This window comes from Bos mutus, chromosome 18 (genome assembly GCF_027580195.1).
Source record: "Bos mutus isolate GX-2022 chromosome 18, NWIPB_WYAK_1.1, whole genome shotgun sequence".
NCBI lineage: Eukaryota > Metazoa > Chordata > Mammalia > Artiodactyla > Bovidae > Bos > Bos mutus.
Window position 1 is genome coordinate 25,094,912 of NC_091634.1, and position 26,587 is coordinate 25,121,498.

General features: G+C 40.9%; 1 pseudogene; it reads left to right on the top strand.

Annotated features, from left to right (window-relative positions):
• Window positions 1–20,675: 20,675 nt before the first annotated feature.
• Window positions 20,676–22,218, top strand: LOC138991679 (large ribosomal subunit protein uL30-like; annotated as a pseudogene).
• The last annotated feature ends 4,369 nt before the right edge of the window (window positions 22,219–26,587 follow it).

Consider the following 26,587-nt stretch of genomic DNA (forward strand, 5'->3'; position numbering starts at 1 on the left):
TGTAAAGTAACAAGCAAAACTATATGCCATTTTTGGTGGCACCCATGTGAGCAAAAAAAGAAAATATCAAATTCAGGAGAGTGGTTAATTCTTGGGGGCAAGGAAGAGCGAAGAGTGAAATGAGATCAAGGAAAGTGAAAGTCGCTCAGTCGTGTCTGACTCTTTACTATCCCATGGACTATACGGTCCATGGAATTCTCCAGGCCAGAATACTGGAGTGGGTAGCCTTTCCCTTCTCCAGAGGATCTTCCCAACCCAGGGATTGAACCCAGGTTTCCCGCACTGCAGGTGGATTCTTCACCAGCTGAACCACGAGGGAACCCAAGATCAAGGAATGGTACACACAAAAGGGTTCACATGGACTTGAAACGCTTCATAGGTTGGAAAAAGTGGCCAGAACAAATGTAACAAAATGTTTAGATTTGACAAACCTGGGTGGCTGAAAAAGGTATTAGTCTGTATACTTTTATCTGTACACTTGAAATATTTCATCATTTTTTATAAGTATTTACTTGTACTGGAAGAGTTCCTAAATGGTTTTACATGCAATCTGTAACCTAACAAAGGACTCTTGAGTGGCGTCAGGTCAGACAGAAAAAGTAGAATGACTGTATAAGTAATTGCAATCTCCGTTTTATCAATACTTTTTGATCTTTTAATCTAACTAAATTGATTACAATCATCTATTTTTGGTTGATTACTCAATTTTAGCTTTAAACTAAATCACTCACCTCTCAACTGAGTATATACAGCTGATTTAAAGCAACAAAACCCCATTGAATTGTAATGTTAACAACACAAACCCCAGATGATGCTGCATATCACAGGTTCATTAAAGGAAATCTGTTATTCCGGGAACAATTACTGGGTCAATTGTTCATCTGGATCATGGTCTCGTCCCAAGAATGTTCTAATTCATCTCTTCTAAGTAGTAGAATTCCTATCAAAACTGCTATCATATACCTGTTGCATATTCCCTTGGCAAAACAATAGCATCTCACTCCCTGGGGTTGCTTTCTGTGTTGAATGAGTTAATACAATAAGCACTGAAATCAGAGGATCATCTTGCCTACTATTATTATTAATTAACTGAAAATGGTAATGACAACAACATCACCTTAAATGAGACTTAAGCCCAAAGTCCTTAACAGAAGCTGATTTTCATTCCCGAATCTTGTCTTTTTAGACTTCTGGTCTACCACCCACAAAACTGCAACAATTACCAAAACCAAAGCCCCATCACCCACTAGTGTCCAGCACAGAAGTAGGGGAAAGATTGCCATCAGCTCACATTTTACTTCCTGCCCTAAAATTAAAAGAACGGCAATGAAGTGGGTGAAGACGGCAGTGAGTTCCAGGCCTCAGGACCCATAAGGAATGTAAAGAGAGCCCCTGTGTCTCCCTTCCTACCCAGACAAAGATGGTTGTCCAGAGAGATTCAGGCCAGGTCTGCCTCCCATCCTCTGGCAGTCACAGGCCCCAGCCTGCTCCGTCCTGCTCAGTAACTGGGCATCAAACAAGAGTAATTGACAGCTTCTCTCCTCCAGCCTCCTCTCGGAGCAGCAGTTTCCCCAGGAGCCGCCTCGTACAACCTCAAACACTTTATTACTGGTCAATTTGGGTTTCCTGCCCACTTTAAGTGGCAGTGCTGAGGGTCTGCAGCTCTCTCTAGCCCTCATTGATCAATATTAACAGTCACTTTCACAGCATTTCCCTGCTACTCAGCAAGGCCGGGGACTGGCTGTAAATTACCACACAGCCTGGTCATTATACCGAAAGAAATGCTGTAATTCAAAAGTTAAGGCTAATTGTGAAAATAATTTCTGTCACGTTTCTCAGTACCTGATTCAAAAAGGGCAAGAGAACTCAGAGCTTGGCCCTTTTGGGTTTGTTTGTTTAACCAGAGTGTTTAACTATATTCAGTCCTGAGAGATCCACCCTCCAAATGGTATTTTTTAATGTAGATGGGGCCAACTACTTCAAACACCCCCACCTTCAGCTCACCAGAGAGATGGAGGAAGGAAAACCATCCTTTAAAGTTTAAATCTTAGGTTTACAGTCGATGCATTATAGGTATGAGGGGAAAAAAAAAAAAGTCGGGATTTAACAATTACTGGCTGAGGTTCACATAGTAATATTTGTTTATGAGGTAAAATTTAACAGGAAACAAACAGCAAGTGTTGTTTATAATCAAATGTGAGTCCTTTAAAGGCATAGAGAGGCTTTGTAAGCACAAATCTCCAAACCTGGCAGAGGATGGAATGGAAATTCAGCTGACTCACGTGTGCAAGGTGACAGAGCAAAAAGGCCACCAGGAACCAGCCTTCTGACGTAGAGGGTGCAGAGTCATGTTGCTGAGGGGTTTCTGGGGCATCCCGCTGGGCTGGGAAAAGACTAGGTCCTGAATCTGGAAGCAAGGCTAACATATGAGTACAGCAGAAAGAGAGAGAGAGAGGAGAGGGAGAAAATAAAAGGCTGACAGAAAGAAGCAGTGATTATTTTCAGACCCAAGAGGGCCTTTCTCCTCCAAAGATGGATTAGGCGTGTCACCTAGAACCACCTCAGCTGGGCTGTTTTTCCACCGCCTTCACAGCGCTGCCACAGGAGGCTCGGCAGAGAGCCCTCAGTCTGGCTGGAAGGAAGAAATAACAACAAATCTATAGAGGGGCGCTCGGGCAGCTGCCACGTGGCAGGGACATCCCTTGTGGACCAGCCTTGGCCACACCCTCTGGGAAACTCTGCGCTCAAACAGTCAGAAAAGGAGAGGTGGGGAGCTGAGAGACGGCAGGAACCTGCTGAGCACTTACAATACAAGACTTATTGAAAAAACAGTCATCCTGCTTACTCTCTATATACACAAGCCTCATGGGCGGGATAAAGAGCAGTCAGTGTTGGTTCTAGAAAACCCACAGCTCACCCTGTGAAAGATGACTCATGGTGGCTCCTCAGCCACCACACCATGCCTCGTGGTCGAAAGTCCGGGCTGCCCCACTCCCTCAAGGGTCGGAGGCGGCCCTCCTTTGGGCCATCTCTTCAGTGGGTCATCAAGATGTCTCACAACCTCAAACCCAGACCCCTGAAAGCTCCTGTGCTCTGCCACCCCCTGTGCAATTTGCAGTATGAAATGAACTTTCTTGGTCAGTGTCTTCGACCTGCTTGGGTAGGTAGCACAAGCCCTGTTTGCCTCTTGAGGGTTGGAAACACGCCTACTTCTCACCAGCCTCTCAGTGCCCAGCTGCCCAATTTGAGCGTGAGAACCCTATGGCCAATGGGGAACAGCTGGGTGCTGGTGGCCAGCTGGCTTCCCTGAAGGCCCTGGCCTCCTGAGCACATCCTTCTGGTGGAAGAGAAGGAAACCAGGTCAGGACTGAGAATCAGAAACAGCATTCCTCCAACTTCACTTAATTTCCCCAGGAGTTCTTTCCCTTTGTTTTCACCCTAAGAGGGAAGAAGAAGTGATCCTGGCTCCTAAGAAAAAAAACACAACATAAAGGACCGCCCCCAGTCACAGCCGGGCAATAGGCAGGAGCTTTCCCCCATGAGGGGGAGAGTAGGGGCCACTGATGCCCACTCGCAGGGTGCCTGCACAGGCTCCCTGGGCTCCATGGTGGTTCAGAGCCCTCGACTACGCTCCTGGGCAGGGACTTGCCCACCAGCCTGGTGATCAGCCTGGCTGATCTCCTAGCTCCAGGACCCAGAGGGGAATTAGACACCAGCCACCCCATGCTCTCTTTTGTTTAGGAAAAAAGAGAGAAAGAGAGAGAGTGAAAAATAAAATCCTCAATCGTTTAGTGCAAGTCATTTTACATGCTGGGATAATGAAGTATAAAAATGCCTTCAAAGAACTGATTTCCTACTTTTAACTCACTGCCAGCCAAGCTCTTTGTGAGGCCTCTCTGGAACATGCATTCCCGTCCCACTCAAACAAAAGAGCTGCGAATTCATTAAACTATTTAATTATGCCTTTTTATTTTTCTCCATTAGCAAGTCCTACCAGCACAAAGTAAATAAAGCCACCGTGGTCTTTCCCCAGCAGACACACTGACTGTTTTTATTCTTTATTCAGTTTACAATATAAAGGGCTATTTTTCCCCCTCCTCCTATTCTTGGCGAGTTTCCTAGTACAAACCCTGCAAACAGAAGCACCCAACTGTACATGCAATGCATGAGGCTAGCGCAGGAGCATTCAGCATTGCAAGCACATACCCTAGACAGCTTTCAAAGTACCCACAGCCAAAGGCAGCCAAACAGCACTTTACAGCCAGGCGCGGAAAAGATATTAGTTTTTTTTTTTTATACTCTAGTAAATTTGCTTTTTACATCTATTTCTTTTCAGAAGGGCTTGTTATTGAGCTCACTGTCCACAAATTCCATTGATCTCAGGCTGTGACTCAATCCATATGCTCACGCTTTGACACCAGCACAGCAAGCAAGCGATACAAATCCTGTTCAGGCTACAAACTTATTGATTTTATAGATTTCCCCCAAAGTTGTGATAATGATATATCATTGTTAAATTTGGTAGAACAAACTGCTTTCCCAATCTGTCAATGCGAGCATGAAAACCAATTCACAACCTTGTTTAGAAGGCTTTCCCATCAGAAGAATAAGTACAGCCAAAGGAAGCAGACCACTGATACCTGGCCGCTGGCACCCCTTGATGTATGATTCCTTCCCCCGCTGCCCTTTTCCGACCCTCAGCACACTGGGCTGCCAGACTCGTGCTCATCGGCTACAATTATCACAGTGATTCCCCCCCAGGATGCCCAGTATTAATTATTAACAGCTGGGAGCATGCTGCTTGGGTGACCCACATCAGTAGGTTTTAAAAGACAATTTTGGTCATTTTAATATGCTATTCAGATGCACTTGGATCCATCAGGATCCTGGCACTATTGACTTTAATAGGTCAAAAAAAATTTTTTTTCTCTCTCTCCCTTACCTTTGAGAGTCAAGGCAGCTGCTTCCAGCAGGGGGCAGACATCAGACAATGTGTCCTTTGAAAGGATATGTCTTCACGGCTATGCTGTGATGGGTTAGGTGGTGCCTAGCTCTCAGCTCATGTCCTAGCTTTGGGCTAGATCTTGAGTTCTACCAACCTGAGAAGATTTCACAAGCTTCACTTTTTCCCAGGGTGTTTGTGACTCTGTTTCTGATATCATGTCCCCAAGTGTCCATCCATTCAAGTACCCTCTAGATGACCCCATCTTCTTCCTGTGCATTCAAACTCTTTATTGCATGAAGGTGTCTGCCTAACTCATTTCAACACATGTGCTGACTTTCTATTCCCAACTGCTTCATCAACTGAAATACGTTTTCAGCCATTATTGGGTTATTTCCTTGGTTCATGATGCTAGTGATTATTTTGGATGTTTCCAATGTGTCTACTTCCCTTATTTCTAAAACTTTAGACTGCATAGCTTCCTTTCCCCTCCTTGTCTCACCACCTGCCCTTTCCTGCTTACCGTCTTACTTGAGGACGTCCACAGCCTCCTCTCACACACCAGCTTCTTAGTCCTCTTATCACTAATTTAAACAAAACAATTTGATAAAACCATAGAAAACTCTGCCAGTCTCACCTCCTCAAATAAAATTCAAGTCTCTCTTTTTCAGAATCTTTCTTTGCCTTCAAATCCTGCCTTTTGTTTCTCTGCAGTCTCTCTTCCTGCCAGAATTACAGCTACCTCTTACTTAAGGATAGAGTGTCAACCCCCAATTTACCTGCTTCACTTAAAATGGATGCCATGGGGGAGGGAGGAGGGAGGAGGGTTCAGGATGGGGAACGAGGGTATACCTGTGGCGGATTCATTTCGATATTTGGCAAAACTAATACAATATTGTAAAGTTTAAAAATAAAATAAAATTAAAAAAAAAAAAAAAACAATGGATGCCATGGGAAATGAAGTCTCATCAGATCTTTTGTCAGATAAAATTCCAATGACTCAAATCTCCACAGTTTTATTCTCCCCTCATGTACATTGTCAATTCCAACGGGGGTTGAAACCTAGGTGTCTTATCGTCTCGTCTTCTGTAGAAAGCTGACTTTAACAAATAGGATCCAAAACCAAATGAGATCAAGTACACTGGCACTGTATAACCATGGACAGACCCGCTTGGCCTTGTCATTCAAGTACACCCAGGCCTAAGCTTGCTTATCATCTTCAAGCTAATAATAATGTACATCCTCATGACTTTCATGTTAGCAAGGGATTTTCACACAACTTTCTCACAGTGTGTGACAGAGCATAAGTAGGTGTCACCGTCCCCATTTTACAGCTGAAGACACCAGGGCTGAAATGCTATGGGTCAAATTAGTAAGTAGCATAGCTGTTCTTTATACCTAGGACCTCTGGGCTCTGAATTTAGTGGTCTTTCCAACAGAGCATGTTTCCTCTCAATGTGAGTTATTTAAACAACAATCCTTGCATTCTAGGTACACCACTTCCCCAAGCCAAACACATCAGTTGAAAAATTATTTTATGACATCTTTTGTTACTTCTAATATCACTGCCTCATGGCATGTCTAATTAATTTTTAGGTTCCCCCTGCCAGGAAATAAAGTTATTATAGCAGTGACCCACAAGAGCCATCATTATGGAAATGATTCCAATCGCCTTTTGCAATCCAGGAGTAGGGTGGGGTAGAAAGACCAGGAGTCATAACCTTACAGAAAAAATAGAAACTTGTAATATATTGTCTTTTCAAAGATCACTAAGATAGAGATTTGTAAAGTGAAGGAAATTTTAAAACAGCCCACACATACAAGCTAGTTTACTGTCATAGATTCAGTGTGGAATTCCCAAAGTCCTTACAAGAGAGTTTCCAGAAAAGCATCAGAACAATAAGTCCTCAGCCAGGAAATCAACAATCAAATAGGCTGGCTACTCTCTTAACCCGTCCACTGCCACTTCCGAAGGGGTAACTCTGGTCTCTCCCACACTGAAAGGGCAGATAGAAGGATGCACCTTTCCGAGAGAAGAAGCAATTAAATTTTTATGATGAATAAGTTCCCCCCACCCCCAGAATTCTTACTCTGAACACACACACACACAGACCAAACCGCCCTCCTGCTCATAATTGCACTGGTCCAAGTGTGCGGAGCCTTCACACAGAATGATGGCTTCCCCTGTCTCCTGCATTTGTTCGGCTCCTTTGGGAGGAGCAATTTACAGAAAGCATTATCGATTTTTGCCATAATAGGTACAGAGATGCCTCACCGTCCCTACCCAGCCGGCTCGCTCTCCGCATCACAACTGTCAGGCCAGTTTGTGAAGCCCCGTCATTATTTTTTTTCAAGTAAATCCATCACAAGCTTGGGGTGGGGGGAGGTGAGGGAAGTGATGAAAATAAAATTATTTTCACCTTGCCATATGAAAGAATGTTCATGTCCTTCGTTGGAAATGAGTGCAAGCACCACAGGCCAGCAGAAAAATAAAAGGAGGGAAAGGAAATTTGCAATACCAGAAAGAAAACCAGACGAAAGACAAGGAGATCTAGTTGGGACCTATTGGAAATATTTTTAATGCAGTTGTACCTGGGCTCAAGCTCTGTGTCTTCCTCCTCAGGGGGCCTAAAACACCTGCAGTCATCATCTTTAGTGTGGAATAAAGGGAAAGCAGATACATATTTATTTATCTACTCGTGTGCATCATGGGATGGAATCCGCCTTGAAATGCCCTTCTCAATAGACCACCCACCTTTACCAGAGACCACCAGTTCCCACTTTACTTTGTTTCTTTGTGTCAGAGGTTTCCTGATCCCCCCAACCCCACCCTACCTTCCCCACCCTCCGTTGCTGTTCACTAGAGACCTCCACCATTCGGTTACTGATCAGCATGTGAACGCAAGTGCTTCTTACTTGAAATATGTTTTAAAATGAGAAAGCACTTCTTAGAAATCGCATGGAAAACAAACAGAGGGGGAAGCCACACTCAACGTGTTACTGATGCTCAAACAAGCCTTTTGATATTCATGATCCGCCTTGACTGGTCGTTGGTACCCTCTTCAAGCAGGTCTCCAGGCTCAGTGAGGAAGGTCAGAGCTTATCTTCCTTCATTAGAGGGCATGGGCTCTCCCCTCCCCCAAATTCCTAAGCAGACTTGTTTGAGGCTCAGAAGATTTAATCCAAGAATTGGCTCTGGATCTCATTCCCAGATTCTCAGTTCATTAGCCATGAAAAGTGATTTTTATGAGATCTTGTTCCAAAGATGGACCACAGAAAACTACACAATTACACAGCACTCTGCATACAGCCCGCCAGCCTCTGGCTCAGTCCTAAGTAATTCAACAGCCATCAAACTGCAGAATAACAAGTGGCCAGTTTGCTCTTGGTAAAAGGCAAGGATTTGGTAACATTCTGTTCCAAGTGGTACTTTATTGAAAGGATACACTTATTCTGATATAAATTCAACACCTAACCAGATATCCTTTCTCCACTCCATGCAGTCCCAACCTCTGTACCCTCCAGCTACAAGAACAGACCCTTAAAGCCCACAAGTTCCTCCTTTCCTTTCTCACAGCTCCTCTTTGGCAGAAACATTTGCAAACAGAGAAGCTGAGAGGGATTGAGGTCTAGCTGAAAGAGGCAGACCTGGGATCCACTTGGACACTAGCCTTCTGTGGCTGGACTATGAATTATTTTTAAAAACAAAACGCAGTCCTCTTCCGTCATATCATATGGGAAACACATTGAAATCAGGGCAAGGAATGGAATTAGTCCCACGATACCTGTAATTCTGATTGCAGCTGCCTGATTTGTCACCCTTGATGCCATATACTCAACTGTGAAATGGCAGTGTGCACACTGGATTAAAAAATTCTGTGTAGCAAGAAGGAGAAACAAGAAATCTTGGTGATTTTGAACTTTCACTTTTAAATTGTATTTTGAGAATCCCACCAGAACATGGGGTCTAAGTGATGATATTCAAGCCCTCAGTAACTATCCTACCCCAGAGGAAGATTAACTGTGAAGCACTGGAAGGGATCATGACAAAGATTCGTACAGTTCTGCAAAATTTGCAAATATAAGATATGTGAGGCAGTCAGTTAAGGCTACTGTCTCTTTTCACGTTGACTTTTTTACACTTCCTCTCTCATCAGGTGGCACTCAAGGGGCCACTAGCATTTTGTGAATCTGGTTATATTGTTTCGCTTTAGAGAAACATATGTACTTGAGGTGCACCAGTCATGTCCATGAACACCCTAAGTCATTGTTGGGCTGGGTATGTGCTAAGTCGCTGTAGTCATGTCTGACTCTCTTGCAACACTTTGGACTGTAGCTTGCCAGGCTCTTTTGTCCATGGGATTCTCCAGGCAAAAATACTGGAGTGGGTTGCTATGACCTCCTCGAGGGGATCATCCTGACCCAGGGATCAAAACTGTGTCTCCTACATCTCCTGTGTTGGCAGGCAAATGCTTTACCACTAGGGCCACTTAGCCAATTCAATATAGAAAAATTCCAGAAACATCCTGTCTGCAAAACAGTAGCTAATGCTCCTGGCACAGAGAGACATACAACTACACCAAGAATGACTGGATAACAACCTACTACGATCTTGCATGAGGCAGAACCTACTCATTAAGGGTGTTACAGACATGATTTCATTTAGTTCTTATGACAATAGACATTTGCTGTTTCTTTCACCACTGCTCCCCCAGTGACTAGAACAGGGCCTGGTACGTAGTAGCTGGGTAATAAACATGTAGGAAAAGGAAGCATAACTCATAGAATAATGGGCAAGAACATTAAAGATTCCAGCGTTAAGATTCCCAAAGGAAAAATGTAAAGGACCAATAAATGCTAATAATCAATGAAGTAGAAAGTAAAATAATATTTTCTATTAACATATAGACAAAGTTTTGTTGGTTTCATTTTTTAAATGGCAACCTATAGTTTTCTCCCCAGTCCGGGGGAGCCTGGTGGGCTGCCATCTATGGGGTCGCACAGAGTCGGACATGACTGAAGCGACTTAGCAGCAGCAGCAGCAGCAGTGTGGAAAACAATTGCAGACATAGGTTACATGGGTATAAATTGGTACAGCCTCTCTGAGTAACAATTTGGCCATATTTATTATAGTTTTTTAAATATTCATACTGTTTAACTACAAATTTCAGTGTTTGGGAACTAATCCTAAACATCAGAGTATTAGGAACAGAAGTTGAAGATTTTTATCACAACATTATTTAAAAGAGAAAAAGGTATAATCTAAATGTCCATTTCAGTTGTTAGATGTTAAATGGTAACACAAAATTTGGTACATTCATGTGATAAAATGTCATATAGCTGTTTAAAATCATGCTTTTAAAGTACCATCTAATGACACAGGAAAATACACAAGTTACATCTATACGATTCTGTGATGTCTATAACACTGTATCTATACACTGAAAAAAAACTTCAGGTGACTATACACATAACATAAAGAGGGGTTATCTCTGTATAACAGTATGGCTTTATTTCTTCAGTGGTCCTGAGGATGGATGCAAGGAGATGCTCTTTGGTTTTCCTGCCACAGACCTAGCCTGTAAAAGAACAAAATCTTGATTCTGGGAAATGTGCATGAGCCAAGAGAATTTGCTATTAGCTGGCCTTGAGTAAGACACTAGTGAATTACTCAATTTTGATGGTTCATTCATTTATGCATGCATTCACCAGCTAGTAAGAACTTCCCGTATGCTTAGGGCTTGACAGCTATTGAACCTACAGCTATTAATACATGAACAAGATCTCTGCCCTCATGGAGCTTACATGCTAATTTAACAACAGACAATAAACATGTAGTATTCACATTCTGCTTAGAGCTAATGACTCAAAGAAACCAAGGATGCTGATGTCATATTTACTTGGTTAACAGTGCCATGAAGTATTGCTCACTGGAGTTATGAAAAAATGCAGTGAACTAAATAAGTTCCAGACCTGAATTGTCAGAATTCAGTTTCAAGCTATCTGGGACACCAATACCATTTTCCTAAAATTAACCTTGACTTTATGAATCAAGAAGTTCTCTCACACTTGGTTCTGATTTGTAGGCAGCAAAATTAAACGTCTTTCAAATGCATGAGTTCTTTTCTTTCATCTCCCACTCAGAGAAGTTACTTCAAAGTATAGTAGACAGAGTATGCCATGAAATACAATAGTATGAAGATTGGATATGCCCAAATCTCCAGAAAAGTATATTTTTTTTCTAAGAGGGAACTAAATTGTAAAGGTGAGTCATGTGGTGAGAAGATTCTAAATGAAGGTATAAACCATGACACACTTAATGAAATTGCTTCCAATAACCTGGATAAGAATGACTCACAAGGAAGATTTGCAACATTTTTTTACAAACTGGATCTATAATAACTCAAAGAGATTCTATATCTCTCTGGAAAGGGTATATTTTAAAACAGTTTTGAATCTATTCAAGTAATATGAGAAGATCTGCAACCAGATATTAAGAGAGCTTGGCATTTCTCACCTCTTTCTAAGCAGGACAGTTGAATCTTATTGAATTTCCAACTGTTTCAGTATCAAACTCATGGACACTCACATAGCTGCTTAACATCTATGTGGTTGTAAAGCTAAATGATAACATGGTTCAATTGTTCTCCCTTCCACCGATGAGACCAGCACTTGTCATTCGTTTTACCAAAGTGGCTCAATGTTGCTTCACACTGATTATCTAATAGCACCCACTATGAGGAACACATGTTTCCACGGGGATTCAGTGGTACAGAACCTGCCTGCCAATGAAGAAGATGCAGGTTCGATCCCTGGGTCAGGAAGATCCCCTGGAGAAGGAAATGTCAACCCACTCCAGTATTCTTGCCTGGGAAATCCCATGGATAGAGGGGCCTGGCGGGCTACAGTCCTTTGATCACAAAGAGTCAGACATAGCTTACAGTGTTGTTTACAGTGACTAAACAACACGACAACGGGGAGCTTAGCTCCAACTGGCCCCCAAATCATCTTCTACTGCTGATCCCCTGGACAGTTCACGAATGATTTAGACTGGGAATATAGATGAAATGAACTTGCGTTTATGTGTGAAGAGTTTACTAGAAATTCAGGAAGTATAAAAGGAAAAACAAGCAAAATAAGATATTCAGAAGGCAGGTTCTATACGACAAAGATCTTCATTCCGAGTACTCTTTGGAAAATTCAAAGTGAGCAATAACATGAATATATAATCATCAATGTTAATTGCACCACAAAACATAATACAATTAATAATAAGTAACCTAATAAGTAACACACTGTTACTGATTAGTGAGTAAAGAAAAGTATATTACTGTTGTGAAAACTCAGATTATGACACAACATAGACAGCAGGATTCCAAACAAATATACAATTAGAAAAAAATATGAGAAAGGGGTACATCAAAAATTTTACACTGGTCATCACACAGAAGTAGAAGTGGGGCAATTGTAATTTTCTTCTGTTTGTATTATTTTGTAATAAAAATGACATAGTTCTCCTCTATGTGACTGAAATAATTATAGACCTAATTTGTCATTGAATAAAGCTCAATAGCACCCTAGTGGTATAAGTAGTTGAAGAAAACAATCTATATTAATATTAACAGGTAGGATAGTTTTGGCAATGGTCTGTGAATCACCACTGGTCTGTGATGAAGCATTCACAAGAAAATTCGAATAGTGGGTTATTTGATTGTTGTTTTTTTTTTTTTCATAAAAATAAAAGTATTCACCTGAAAGGCTATTTTTAAACTTTTAGATGATTTCCTTCCTACCTTTTTTTGGGGGGGAGGGGTGCATAGTGGGGATTAATATCCTTTCTTTTATGAAACTTGTTGGTGATAGTGATAATAACTGTGTCTGCTTAATACCCTTACACAGCAAAATTTAAGGCAGACAACACCTGTGTCAGCTTCCAAAGCTTAAGAACACTCTTACTAGTTCTAACAACTCAAAAGTGGGGACTAATTATCTCTTAAATCGTGCAGTTCTATTTATACACATTTTAATCAGAATAAGCTTGCAAACCTATTGTCCTCAGGCAGAGTATGTCCTGTAGATGAATTTTGTTTACCTAAAACTGGGAATTTTTCATAAACACCCCTTCACTGGGCTCACATTTCCACAGGGCACCAAGATGCTGTAGTTGAAGACTGTTTCTTGGGTGGGCTTGGAGTCCTACTCCACTGTGCCACAGAGAGCTGTCTGGCTCACTCTGGTCACTTCTGGCAACTGCCTGGTCCTTGAGGGCGTTTCAATCTACTACTGTTTTAGGAAAGAGACTAATGGCCTGTTTTCAGGAAAGAACATTAGGGGATTATGGAAGCCACGTTCTGTTCAGTAGGATTGGAGAAAAACTAGCCCCAGTTCCTCCAGGTAGCAACTTCTTGGATTGTGGTCCAAAAGCTTGGCATCACTGATCAGAGTTCTAGCAGTGGCCTTTCAGCTGTAGCCAGTAACCATGGCTGGAAAGCAAATCAAATACAAAAAAATAACCTTCAGCCTTTCCTTGTAGCCCTCCCTCCACCTCTGCCCCCCCACCATCCCTTGGGGCAATGCCTTATTTAAATATTTTCTTGCCTTGGCTTTCTCCTTCAGAATCACTCATACCATAAAAATAAAGCAAGAAAACATCAAGAATTTTAAACACCTCAGTCTGTAATGGGATTAGAGCATCTGTAAGGTGTAAAAAATGATTTCATTGTTTCCTATAAACCAGCTCCTTCCTCACCAGAAAGGGTCTCAGTCAAGATGTAGAAAGCAACTTTTTAAACAGCCTGTATTAAATCTGACAAACATCTGGTCAATCAAATTTACAGCAATACATAGGGTCTAATAAAGGTTTATTTCTTCTTGAAGAACAAATTTAAAGATTTTTTTTAAAGCTTTTATATATAAAAAGAAAACTAGACCTGCATTTTTGGCCCAGGCTGATTTCCAACACTCTGTGCTTTGCCAAGCCCCCGCCACTAGGGTTGTTTCCTCCAGGCAGCAGCAAAGGACGTATGTGCTCAGGCTTGCAGGCCAACAGCTCTCCTGCATCACCCAACCTAGCTCAGGAGGGGCTAAGTTTGAAGCTGACTGTGGTCCCCAGTGGGACAGGGACCAAGGTTGCAATAGGGAGGCAAGGAGATCCAACCAGTCCATTCTAAAGGAGATCAGCCCTGGGATTTCTTTGGAAGAAATGATGCTAAAGCTGAAACTCCAGTGCTTTGGACTCATTGGAAAAGACTCTGATGCTGGGAGGGATTGCGGGCAGGAGGAAAAGGGGACGACAGAGGATGAGATGGCTGGATGGCATCACTGACTTCATGGACGTGAGTCTGAGTGAACTCCGGGAGCTGGTAATGGACAGGGAGGCCTGGCGTGCTGTGATTCATGGGGTCGCAAAGAACCGGACACGACTGAGCGACTGAAATGAACTGAACTGAACTGAAGGAAGCCAGACACCATTTTTCATTTTTGCCACTTTCTTGTCTGTGCCTAGATGTTGAGGTTGGGGGATCAAAGAACTGGGTGGAGCACAGAAGTAAGAGAAGGGAATGGAGAAGCAGGGAGGAGCTACCCAAGCCCCTCCCTTTATTCTCTTTTGTAATTCTCTCAAACTGGCAGCCCTTAGACACCAGGTCAGGACATGATTTGAGCTACTTAGAAGAAGGGATGGGCAGTGGTGCTAAGAATAAAACCCAGCTACCCCTTCAAACCATGAGTGATTCAGGTTACAGAACAGGACATCCACTCAGACACCATCCCTCCCTGGCCCTGCCACACCCTTGCCCCATGTACTCATCTAACTCTTTAGTAGCCCTATTAGCTGTAGCATAATGGAGACAATATTTTGAAAATATTAAACTATTTAGTTTTGCCCCTTTAGTGGGTTTCTCTCACCATCCATTAAATAAATGTGTTCCGTTGTTTCAAAGGAAGAGTGGATAGGTAAGAGTGTCTACATCAGTGGACACTGGCCCCTGATGTAGCTAAGCTTGGGGCACCCAAATCAATTAGCTACAGAGGAGAGTAAATGTAGGAGATGATAAAGAGAAAGCCAGTAACAGATTGGATATTAGTACCATCCCCTTGATGGTCAAGGAAAAAGTCCCATCCAGACCTTTCTGGATTCATAGTAGAAGAGTTAATATATCTTCTAGATCTTCACTGCCTGATATTAGCCACCAGGGGCATGTAGCAATTTAAATTTAAATTAATTAAAATTAGATAAAGTTAGAAATTACAGCTCTTCAGTCACTATTATGGACAGAATTCTGTCGCCTCCCCCAAATCCATACATTTAAGTCCTAACCCTTAAAATCTGAGAATGTAACTACATGAGATCTTTAAAGAGGCAACTAAGTTAAAATGCAGGCATTAGGGTGAGTCTCAATTCGATCTAATTGGTGTCCTTATAAGAAGAGGAAATTAATATACACAGAGATATACAAGGGATGCGTGTGCACAAAGACCATAAGGACACAGAGCAAAAGGGCAACTGCTGGAAAGCCAGTGAGCGAGGCCTTGGAATGAAATCAACCCTACCAACACGTTGATCTCAGATTTACAGCATTCAGAACTGAGAGAAAATAAATTTCTGTTGTGTAAACCACTCTGTCTCTGGTATTTTGCTTTGGAAGCCCTAGATAACTAATACAGTCACATTAGCCATATCTCAACAGCTACATGAAACTAGCAAGAAGTTCTACTATAGCACCATTCTAGAGCTAATGGCCGCCAAAATCAAGCGAAAATAAAACTTCTCATGGCCCACCACTCCATCTCATTCATGATAACTCTTGTGATTTATTAGCAGTCTTGGTGTCTCTTCTTTTTGCTTCTCACATTCAGTTAGAGCTCAAATAACCAAGCAGAGAACCAGGGAATGTGTAGCTCCTTCCTCCTGCCCTTGACAGATATATTGTTCACTCCATATGTAACAAGAGCCCTGTATCTCTACTTGAGTCTCACAGTGGTAGTATCCAGCATCACACACATATACATACTTTAAGTCTAAGAAGAACTAATAATCCCCACCCTCAATAGATAACACACACACACAGTTGTAACTGTACTTACTTCTCTAAACCACAGGAAGCATGTGCACCAGAAGCTCCTGGTGTCTTTCCTGTACCCCGTCAGGCCACCCCAGAGATGGTCAGCAGAAAGTTCTCATACACATATCTTCCTGCTCTCTCTCTAGCCAAGGTGGTGGGTTCAGGACAGAAAAGAGACCTGAAGTGCTAAGAAACGGATGCTCAGGAGTGACCTTCAACTAACAAGAGACAGTAGTTATGGATAAAGAATGTTCTTGTCCCTCAAATGTCTCTTTATAAAGGATGGTCTACATAGCCTCTAATGACCCCTGACAGGACAAAGCTCCAGTTCCCCACAGCACTGACCTACTTTTCCACATCCCTCAATGGCTGCCTTTCCTGCCTCCAGTCCCCTCCAGCACAGCCGAGACCATTTTTCAGATGAACTACTTGCATTAAATCCTTGCCCTGAGGTCTACTTGGGGGATAACCCCAACTAAGACACCAGGAAAGACTTGGCAGCCTTTCCCACAATCTTGACAAACACAAAGGACAGGAACGTTAATTCACACACATATTTTAAATGTTTTTTGACAGCTTTAGACCTGAAGATCTAAGGGAAGTCTTGGTTACCACAGGCACCACTGGGTCCTTCTACTCAAGAAAGAAAAAAAAATCTAGATTTGCTTCTATAATACAATCTACAGGCTGCTTTGACCAAGGGTCTCACCTGGCCCTTTTTAGGATAACCAGAGAAATAGAAATAGGGGATCTCTAGAGACTAAACTGGACAGATCAATATCAATACACAGAAGACTAATTCTTCTGCAGGCTTGACATAGAAGTCTGCCATGGAACAGACTGCTATCTTTTTGACTCTCCACAACAAAATGTTGAAAGCCTTGATGACCATTGAAAGGACCCTTTTCCAGTGATAAATGCAGAGAAAAGAAGGTTCAACAGGAAAAGGAGAATAAGAGGTAACTTTGCTGGCTCTGTAACAAATAGTTCCATTCATGATTTTGCTACAGCTCCAATTATATTACAACAAAAATGACTCTACCATTAATTGTGTAATATCCTCCTCTTACCACCTCCCCCCCGCAAACAAAAAGTGTGAGTCTCAGTGGACAGTTTATTTACATCACATAAATATCCAGTGTATGACACAGGAGAAAGACAACAGTTCCTTTTAAGAAATTTGAACCTGGAAGTTAAGGAGAGTGGGCAAGTACCCAAAGACATCCAAATGCCATACAGTTTCCTCCTCTTTCTGAAAGCTGGCATCCGGTTCCCAATTGCACGCTTCCCAAGAGGCCCACTCCATGCACAAAGCCTCATTCATGCTAATAAGTCTCTTTATTGGTTCAACAAAACAGAAAGAACTTGAAAGCTTGATCTTAATATTTTCAGCCATATATATTTTTTTGAAACAGAGAAAGCAACCATCAGGTAGTAGGGAGCTCAGGGACAAATCTCCATGGCCACCATTTTTATTTCATGACAGCAGAATAAGCAAAGGAATTCTGAGAAACATGACACAAGGCTGTGAGCTCTACACAAGGCTCAATGGAGGCCCTGGACTCTCTCCATAGGTGTCGCTGTGGCCCTGTCCAGGGCTTAGTGGAATGTTGCCTATCTTTGAGAGAAAGGCAGCTAGGGAAGAAGAGTGAATACTTGAAAATTAATGATGTCAGTCTGTCTTCATATATCAAGCTAATTTGAAAGGGCTTTAATTTTCTTAAAGGATAAAAAAAGGTTTCTTTGCTAGATTAAACTTGCAATTGTCATTCATATATTGTTTATAAGGTAGTCATCTCTTTGCTCTGTATTTTTTTGTTTTTGATTTTGTATACTAGTTAGCAGTGAAGACTTGTCTGCGTGTATCAGAAGGAATAAAGAGAGAAACGTCCTTAACTGTCAGTTTTAATAAGAGGAGTCAACATGCCTCTATTCAGGTTAAATATTGTCCTGTCACATTTCAATAGAGTCAACAGATTTTTTTTAAAGAAAAGTCAAAAGCACTGTGTATGCAAAAAACCCTCCCTGTCATAGAATGTCAAAGCCCTTCTTTATCTGGGGGAGGGGCGTGGAGGTAGGACAGAAAAATCTTTTGTAAAATGTGAAAAATTACCACTCATAATTGGCGCTGACATAAAAAAGGTTTTTTTTTTGTTAGAAAAACAAAGAAAATCTCTAATTTAATAATCACCTGCAAAGTGTTATTGTGATGGGAACAAAAAACACAATCAAAGTCATCTTTTTAAAGTAACTATAGTGTTTTTAAGCAATCACTGCACTTTACAGCAGCTCATACACATAAACCAATGATGTTCAAGAGTGGAAAAAAAGCTACTCCAAACTCCTCAAGGAAAGTTTTTGAATAACCAGTGACAGGCTACAATAAGGAAATGTAAATGTTCAAAATAAAGCCAAGCAAGATTGTTTTAACCTGAAACCTGTTCTTGTAAGCAGGAATCATTTAGGCTTAAGTTGCAAGAGAAAACCCGTTCCTCACAGGAGGCCTACCAGGGTTAAAGGTACCCCTTTTGGACGGATGCACTAGGCAGAGCCGGCACTATGTTATGCCTGTGTCCGTGTGTGTTCAGTCGTGTCCGACTCTTTGGGACCCCAAGGACTATAGCCCGACAGGCTCGTCTGTCCGTGGAATTTTTCAGGCAAGACTATTGGAGTGGGTTAGGAGAGGATAACAACTAGTAAAATAAGCTAGCAGAATAAAGCCATTTCTCTGTTTCAAATGCCTGCTGATTTGTTAAAAATGTGAACCCTAGCTGGAGTTTTCAGGATTTGATATATTTTTTTTTATTTCCTGCAGAAACTATAATTTTAGAAATTATTCTAACTCTGAACAAATATTTCCATTTAATAATAAGCATCTCTACCAGTTAGGTCAGTGTAAAACACTGTGTGCAGCCTTCTAGACTAAGTAATATTCAGAATAATCTCAAGTTTGATAATATCAAACCAAATGGGTTCCACTCTCCTAAAGATGACTAAGAAGACTAACACAATTTCAACACTAACTTATCGTTTCACTACAACCTAGTTTTCCTTAGAACAGTCTCTTTACCAACCAAGGAAGATTAGAGTTGAGAACATCTATAGGGTTGGCCAAACTGTTCATTCAAGTTTTTCTATACAATGTAATGGAAAAACCAGAACAAACTTCTTGGTCAACCAAATACATCAAGTTCTCTAACTTAGCAATAAAATAAGCACATAGACAAACAAATTTTGCCTTCAGGTTAGGTGACCACATATTCTGATTTGCCCAGGACAATCCCAGGTTGCTGCTGTTACCCATTTGTTTTAGAATTTGTTTTAGATTTTTGTCTTATTAATGAAGTATCACTAGTCAAAACTGCGTTAAAAAAAAATCCAAGGTGGTTCTAGTAGAACTGTACTTTGTACTTCCAACTTCTGCCATATTTTTTTTTTTAACTTGCAGATGAAATGCACGTGCAATAATAGAATTCTCACACTAGCTCATGGCTACATCTGAAAGATGACCACTCCTAGTCCATCTCTCTCTCCCAGACCCTTCCCAGGGGCAATTCATTCCTCTTTTTCAAGGACAACTTGCAGGGTACTCATTGATAAAATAAACACTTGGGAAGATCTAACCCCTCTGGTTTATGGTGGTGAGAGAAGTATCTGTCACTACTGTCTTTGCTGGATTCTTACATGCCATAGTCCATGACTGTAAGATGTACAAAGGCAGTGAAATCAGCAGGAAAACTGGAAAATTATAGCAGTCCTGTTATGGATCCTATTAGAGTAGCCTGTGTGCTTTGACTATTGAGTTTCCTCCTTCAGTGTATGGTGAGAACATATAACTACATATTTATTTGTTTAAATATTTGAAAATACTTTTCTATTCTTCTGGAGAAGGAAATGGCAATCCACTCCAGTACTATTGCCTGGAAAATCCCATAGACAGAAGACCCTGGTAGGCTACAGTCTATGGGGTCGCAAAGAGTCCGACATGACTGAGCGACTTCACTTTCACTTTTCTCTTTTTCAATAAACTCTTAAGCCAGCAGTAAGTTAAAAACCACAAAAGATACATATTTAAAGACAACCTAAAGTTTGAATTTCTGCTTCTTAAAAAAGCTCATGAGAGCTTATAACTTTCACAATGTATGTGTTAACATTTACCATCCACCATGCAGGGATCATAGTGGTATCACTGATCACGAGTAAAGCAAAAAACAAAACTGCTAATGAAGTACTGTATTCTTTTTTTTTTTTTTTTAAACTTTACAATATTGTATTAGTTTTATTCTACTTACAACATGAGGGGTTATTCAAAGAACACTATTCCAAATAATGATGATAAAGTCTGTAAAGCTATAGAAAGTGCAGTTGCATACCACTCTACCAACCATGGCTTTTCATTTACATCAAATGACTCATTTTTAATTTCACTCATATGAGATTTTAGTTGAAATAGTTGTTAATTTACATTTCATATACTCAAAATACAGTAATTGCAGTACAAAGACTTTTTGACTAAACTGATGCAAAATTAACTTTTAAAAAAAACTTTACCATGACTATGATTTTTCTTTCTTTGCTGTTCATCATTATTGTCATTTGGGTTTTAGATTTGAAATTTTGAAGAACTACCTTAAAAATCAACCTATTTGGCCTCTTTCCTGGCTGGAACCATGCAGGCTGAAGAAGAGAAGAAAGAGGCGTCTGCTGTGCCAGAAACAGCAGAAGGATTTCACAGAGCACCTGAGATCAAGCATCTGAGCAGAAGTTTGCCCCAAAGATGCTTCAAAAGGCAAGGAGGAAGCTTATCCGTGAAAAAGCTAAGCGTTATCACAAGGAATATAGGCAGATATACAGAACTGAGAATTCAGGATGGCAAGAAAAGTCAGCAACTTCTTTGTGTCTGGAGAACCCAAATTGGCATTTGTCATCAGGATCAGAGCTATCAGTGGTCTGATCCCAAAGGTCTGAAAAGGTTGCGGCTTCTCTGCCTCTGTCAGATTTTCAGTGGCACCTTTTTGAAGTTCAACAAGGCTTCAATTAACATGCTGAGAACTGTGGAGCTACACATTGCATTCAGATTCAGATTCAGATCAGTCACTCAGTCATGTCCGACTCTTTGCGACCCCATGAATCGCAGCACGCCAGGCCTCCCTGTCCATCACCAACTCCCGGAGTTCACTGAGACTCACGTCTATTGGGTCAGTGATGCCATCCAGCCATCTCATCCTCTGTCGTCCCCTTCTCCTCTTGCCCCCAATCCCTCACAGCATCAGAGTCTTTTCCAATGAGTCAACTCTTAACATGAGGTGGCCAAAGTACTGGAGTTTCAGCTTTAACATCATTCCTTCCAAAGAAATCCCGGGGCTGATCTCCTTCAGAATGGACTGGTTGGATCTCCTTGCAGTCCAAGGGACTCTCAAGAGTCTTCTCCAACACCACAGTTCAAAAGCATCAATTCTTCGGTGCTCAGCCTTCTTCACAGTCCAACTCTCACATCCATACATGATCACAGGAAAAACCATAGCCTTGACTAGACGGACCTTTGTTGGCAAAGTAATGTCTCTGCTTTTGAATATGCTATCTAGGTTGGTCATAACTTTCCTTCCAAGGAGTAAGCGTCTTTTAATTTCATGGCTGCAGTCACCATCTGTAGTGATTTTGGAGCCCAGAAAAATAAAGTCTGACACTGTTTCCACAGTTTCCCCATCTATTTCCCATGAAGTGGTGGGACCGGATGCCATGATCTTCGTTTTCTGAATGTTGAGTTTTAAGCCAACTTTTTCACTCTCCACTTTCACTTTCATCAAGAGGCTTTTGAGTTCCTCTTCACTTTCTGCCATAAGGGTGGTGTTATCTGCATATCTGAGGTTATTGATATTTCTCCTGGCAATCTTGATTCCAGCTTGTACCTGAAGTCAGTAAATGAACTGTCTACAAGCATGGTTATGGCAAAATCAACAAGAAGTGAACTGCCCTGACATAACACGTTGACTGTTTGATCTCAGTAAATATGGCATCCTCTGCACAGAGGATCGGATTCATGAGATCTAAACTGCTGGAAAATGTTTCAAAGAAGCAAACAACTTCCTGTGGCTTTTCACATTATCTTCTCCACAAGGTGGAGTGAAGAGAAAGATCACTCATTTTGTAAAAGATGGAGATGTTGGCAACAGGGAAGATCAGATCAACAGCCTTATTAGAAGGAAGAACTGAAGTATCTACCATGATTATTTTTATAACCTGGTCAGTTCATAAACAGTGACTGCTTTCAAATTGAAAAAAAAAAAAACCTATTTGCTTTACAATGGTATTAATTTTGTAAATAAATGAGTTCTCTAGATTTTGATTACATTTTGTTCAAAATCACTTAGAAAATTTTAATCAAGTAGAGAACAAATGAATACTTAAAAAAACCAACTGTAGTATGAAGAATTCAGTGAATTACAATTACTGGAAATAAAATTTACATGTAAGAACACATTAAATTTATCCCCCCAAAAAGAAGAAGGAAGTTTAAACATATTAAATGATGAGAGCACAAATAATGTGAAAGATTTTAAACTTTGAGATTCTAAAAATATGCTTTAAAATATCTCAAACAATTTTGATGGAGATCTTTAAAAATCACGTAAGTTATGATTTTAGTGGTATAAAATTGAGAAAACCTATGATTTTGGGGCATCTTAATTTGGCAAAACATTAAAAGAATTACAAGGATACAGATAATTTGATGAGTTTAACCTTACAAAATTTTTATCACAAAAAGTTTGCCTGAATTAAAGCCATAATACCTGTGAAAATATTTTGGCTGAAACGAGATTATCAGATACTTTAGCATTTGTAGAGAGTAATTTTTCATGTAAAAGTACCATGGCTTACAAAGATCAGTAAATTAAATGTATCAACAGTTTCTAACAAAAGAAAAATGCAACTTGGAAAGTTGCAAAGTGCTGTCACTAAACAGTGACACCTGGCAATTTGCCAAGAAACAAGTCTCCTGGAAAGGTGCCTTTCTCCAAAGTGTGAGTTCCCATTTACATATCTGAGTGCTCAGAGATGATCTCTTTTGAGTCATGTCATCAAGTGACTGCGCTGCGTCACCTTAGCTAAGAAAGAACTATGGTTGCTTTCCAGCATACCTTGCCTGCACAGTTTCAAATTAGCACTGCCCACAAGTGACATTTTGTGCAATATTTGGAAGGCAGAAGTGAAGTACAGCCTTTTTTTTTTATGCTCTGAAGTTTGGGGCATGTGGCTGGGTACAGGCCCAATGACAGCTTATATACACTATCAGGGATCCGCTGGCTCACCCAGGGGATGTGCAGCAGCACTTGGACCCACAGTTTCTCCAGCTCCTGCTGGATCTGCTCCTTCAACTTTTCAGTCTTTGGCCAGGTACATGCATGGTTCCTTGGTGAAGGGCACCATCTTCTCTTTCTAGTCATCCAGTCTCTCTGAGATTGGAAATGGAATCCCTATATACATCTGACCAGTTTCTGCTCATGTATTCAGCTATTCTCATGAGTTTCTGGTTCAGTCTCTCTCGTCTATTTCAAGCTTTTTTCCCCAACTGCTGATCCGACTGACAACTTCAATTCCAATACTGGATGCTGAGGTAAGAGCCTACAAGGTCCAATCTATCAGCTCTCACAATTATGTGAGGCCTAAACCCTATAATAAATCCTTTGTTCTAATCACTCAAGATGGTTTGTGTCTCTGATTGAACCTTGACATATCATCGCAATTCTTCAAAACCAGGTGGTTCCTTAGATCTTATAAGCCACCTGCCAGATACAAACACTGAATTTCATAGCCACTTCAATGTTTATGAAATTGCTTTCAAACGGTATCTGGTAAATTGAAGTAAAAATGACTGAAGGAAACAGAAAGGAAAACCAGAAAATGCACTGCTTTTTCCTTCAGAAAGAGGAAACTTCATTCCTCCATGGAGAATAAAGCCCAAAGAGAGAGGTCATTGTCTCCCTTGTAGGCACCCGATCAGATGCCAATTCATTCCTCTGTGAGAACCTTTCACTGCATTTCACCTTTCTACATTTCATCAGGCACTCCATTCATTTTATGGTATATTCTGACAAAATTAGAAGACATGGTCTTCACTAGTACATACTGGACCCAAACAGTGGTATTACTGCAGATCTTAAAGAATAATGTAAATTGGGACTTGTAAGAGATCTGGTATTTGTGGCAATGTAGCAGTGTATATGCTTTATTCATTGTCAGTTCTGCCTTATCCCCCATCATGGGGAAAAAAGGAAAGGGTAAGCAGGCACAGTAAGATAGTGATGCAGCCAGCTATTTCTATGGCGTCCATGAGTCCAGTTTGGATAATGGATAAATTTGTCTGACAAATATAACACAAGAAAAACAATTTAACCTGGTCCCCAAGTTCTTTCTTATTTTTAGTCATCCTTAAAGGGATTAAGACAAACACCCCAATTCTCAGCTGCCTTGAAGTTAAGAAAATGTCTGGGCATTTTACCAGCATGAGGAGTAACATCAATGCCATTTATAAAAGGATTAATAATTAAAAATCTTTCCCCAGAAAACGAATACCATACAAAAGCTATTCAAAGCTTCAAAGGGTCCATGCAGGCTCCATATACTTTGCCCATTTGAGTTATTTCAATTTATTTTAGGAAAAGAGAAAAAAAAAATCCTACAAAGCTGACATTATATAGTAAAGTTTCAGGGATATGGGAGCTATTTAATCATTTTGTGTGTTACCCTGGCTTTTCTGCAGTCTCTTTTTCCTGTGGTTTTGTTCTTGTGCTGCTCATTAGCACCTCCCCCAGAGAGTGGGCAGGAGCAGGGAAAAAAGAGATAAAACTGATATCAGACAATTTTATCAGTCAGCCTGTCAACAAGTTGAATATATTGAGAACCCAGGGGGTGCAGAGGCACTTTTTAGTAGCTCTGATAAAACGTTTGGTGGGGGAGGAGGTCAAAACTAATGGCAACATTGAGATTTTTTTGGATTATCAAGGGATGGTATTGATTTGGGCCCTCCACATCTCCATTAGTGCACATAATCAAAAGTGGGGCAAAAACTATTAAGCATCCATACAACTCTCTTAAAGAAGACTCTAAAAAATTTATCACTTTTATCCCCATGACTTTGGGAACTTGTTGGGCTGTTCAAATAGAAAACAAATAAAATTAATTTCCTTTGCTTTGTCTAAATTCTTAAAAATCACACTGTAAGAATAAATAAAATTCATCACAGCAGGTTCTCTAGCTCCCCAACAGCTTTCTCCTTTTAGCCTGTTTCCAGAGGGGCAGGACCCATGGAAAGGATATACATTCGAGTGAAGCAAGAAGCAAGATCACTGCCACCAAAATGAGCTGAAGCCTGACAATGAAGGATTGAGTTTGCCACAGATCCAGTAAAATTAACAGTGTGTGCTCTGCACACTGACATGGATTTCCAACAAACTGTGCTGTCTACACAGAGACAAAAACTCTACATCATGTCACAAGGCCACTCAACACATGAAGCTGGCTACTTATAAGCCTGAATGAGAAAGAAATAACTGTATCTTCTCTTTGTTATTATGGGAATTTTAAAATTATTTTAAGCCTCAAGTTGCAAGGCAGGAGGAAAGATGATGTTCTGTGGTAAACAGTACCAGCCATAATGCAGAACTCTTTGGATGTTTGCTCAAACATGCCATGGTTTGTTCTGATGCTTTGGGAAGTTCACTAGGCTCTCTAAGATAGTATGGACCAGTTTGCACCTGCTTGCATTCAAAGCCATTCACCCCTCTTCCTTGCATCTGTGTTTCCCAGCCTCCCAGAACAGCTGGCTTTCTGCTAGGGCTCAGATGAGACACCTGGAGTAACAGGCAAATTTGGCCTTGGAGTACAGAATGAAGCAGGGCAAAGGCTAACAGAGTTTTGCCAAGAGAACGTACTGGTTACAGCAAACACCCTTTTCCAACAACACAAAGGAAGACTCTACACATGGACATCTCCAGATGGTCAATACTGAAAACATTGATTATATTCTTTGCAGCCAAAGATGGAGAAGCTCTATACAGTCAGCAAAAACAACACTGGTTGGTCTGGCTCAGATCATGAACTCCTTATTGCCAAATTCAGACTGAAATTGAAGAAAGTAGGGAAAACCACTAGACCATTCAGGTATGACCTAAATCAAATCCCTTATGATTATACAGTGGAAGTGACAAATGGTTTCAAGGGATTAGATCTGATAGACAGAGTGCCTGAAGAACTATGAATGGAGGTTCATGACACATTGTACAGCAGGCACAGATCAAGACCATCCCCAAGAAAAAGAAATGCAAAAAGGCAAAATGGTTGTCTGAGGAGGCCTTACAAATAGCTATGAAAAGAAAAGAAGTGAAAGGCAAAGGAGAAAAGGAAAGATATGGCCATTTGAATGCAGAGTTCCAAGAATAGCAAGGAGAGATAAGAAAGCCTTCCTCAGTGATCAGTGCAAAGAAATAGAGGAAAACATCAGAACGGGAAGGACTAGAGATCTCTTCAAGAAAATTAGAGATACCAAGGGAACTTTTCATGCAAAGATGGGCTCGATAAAGGA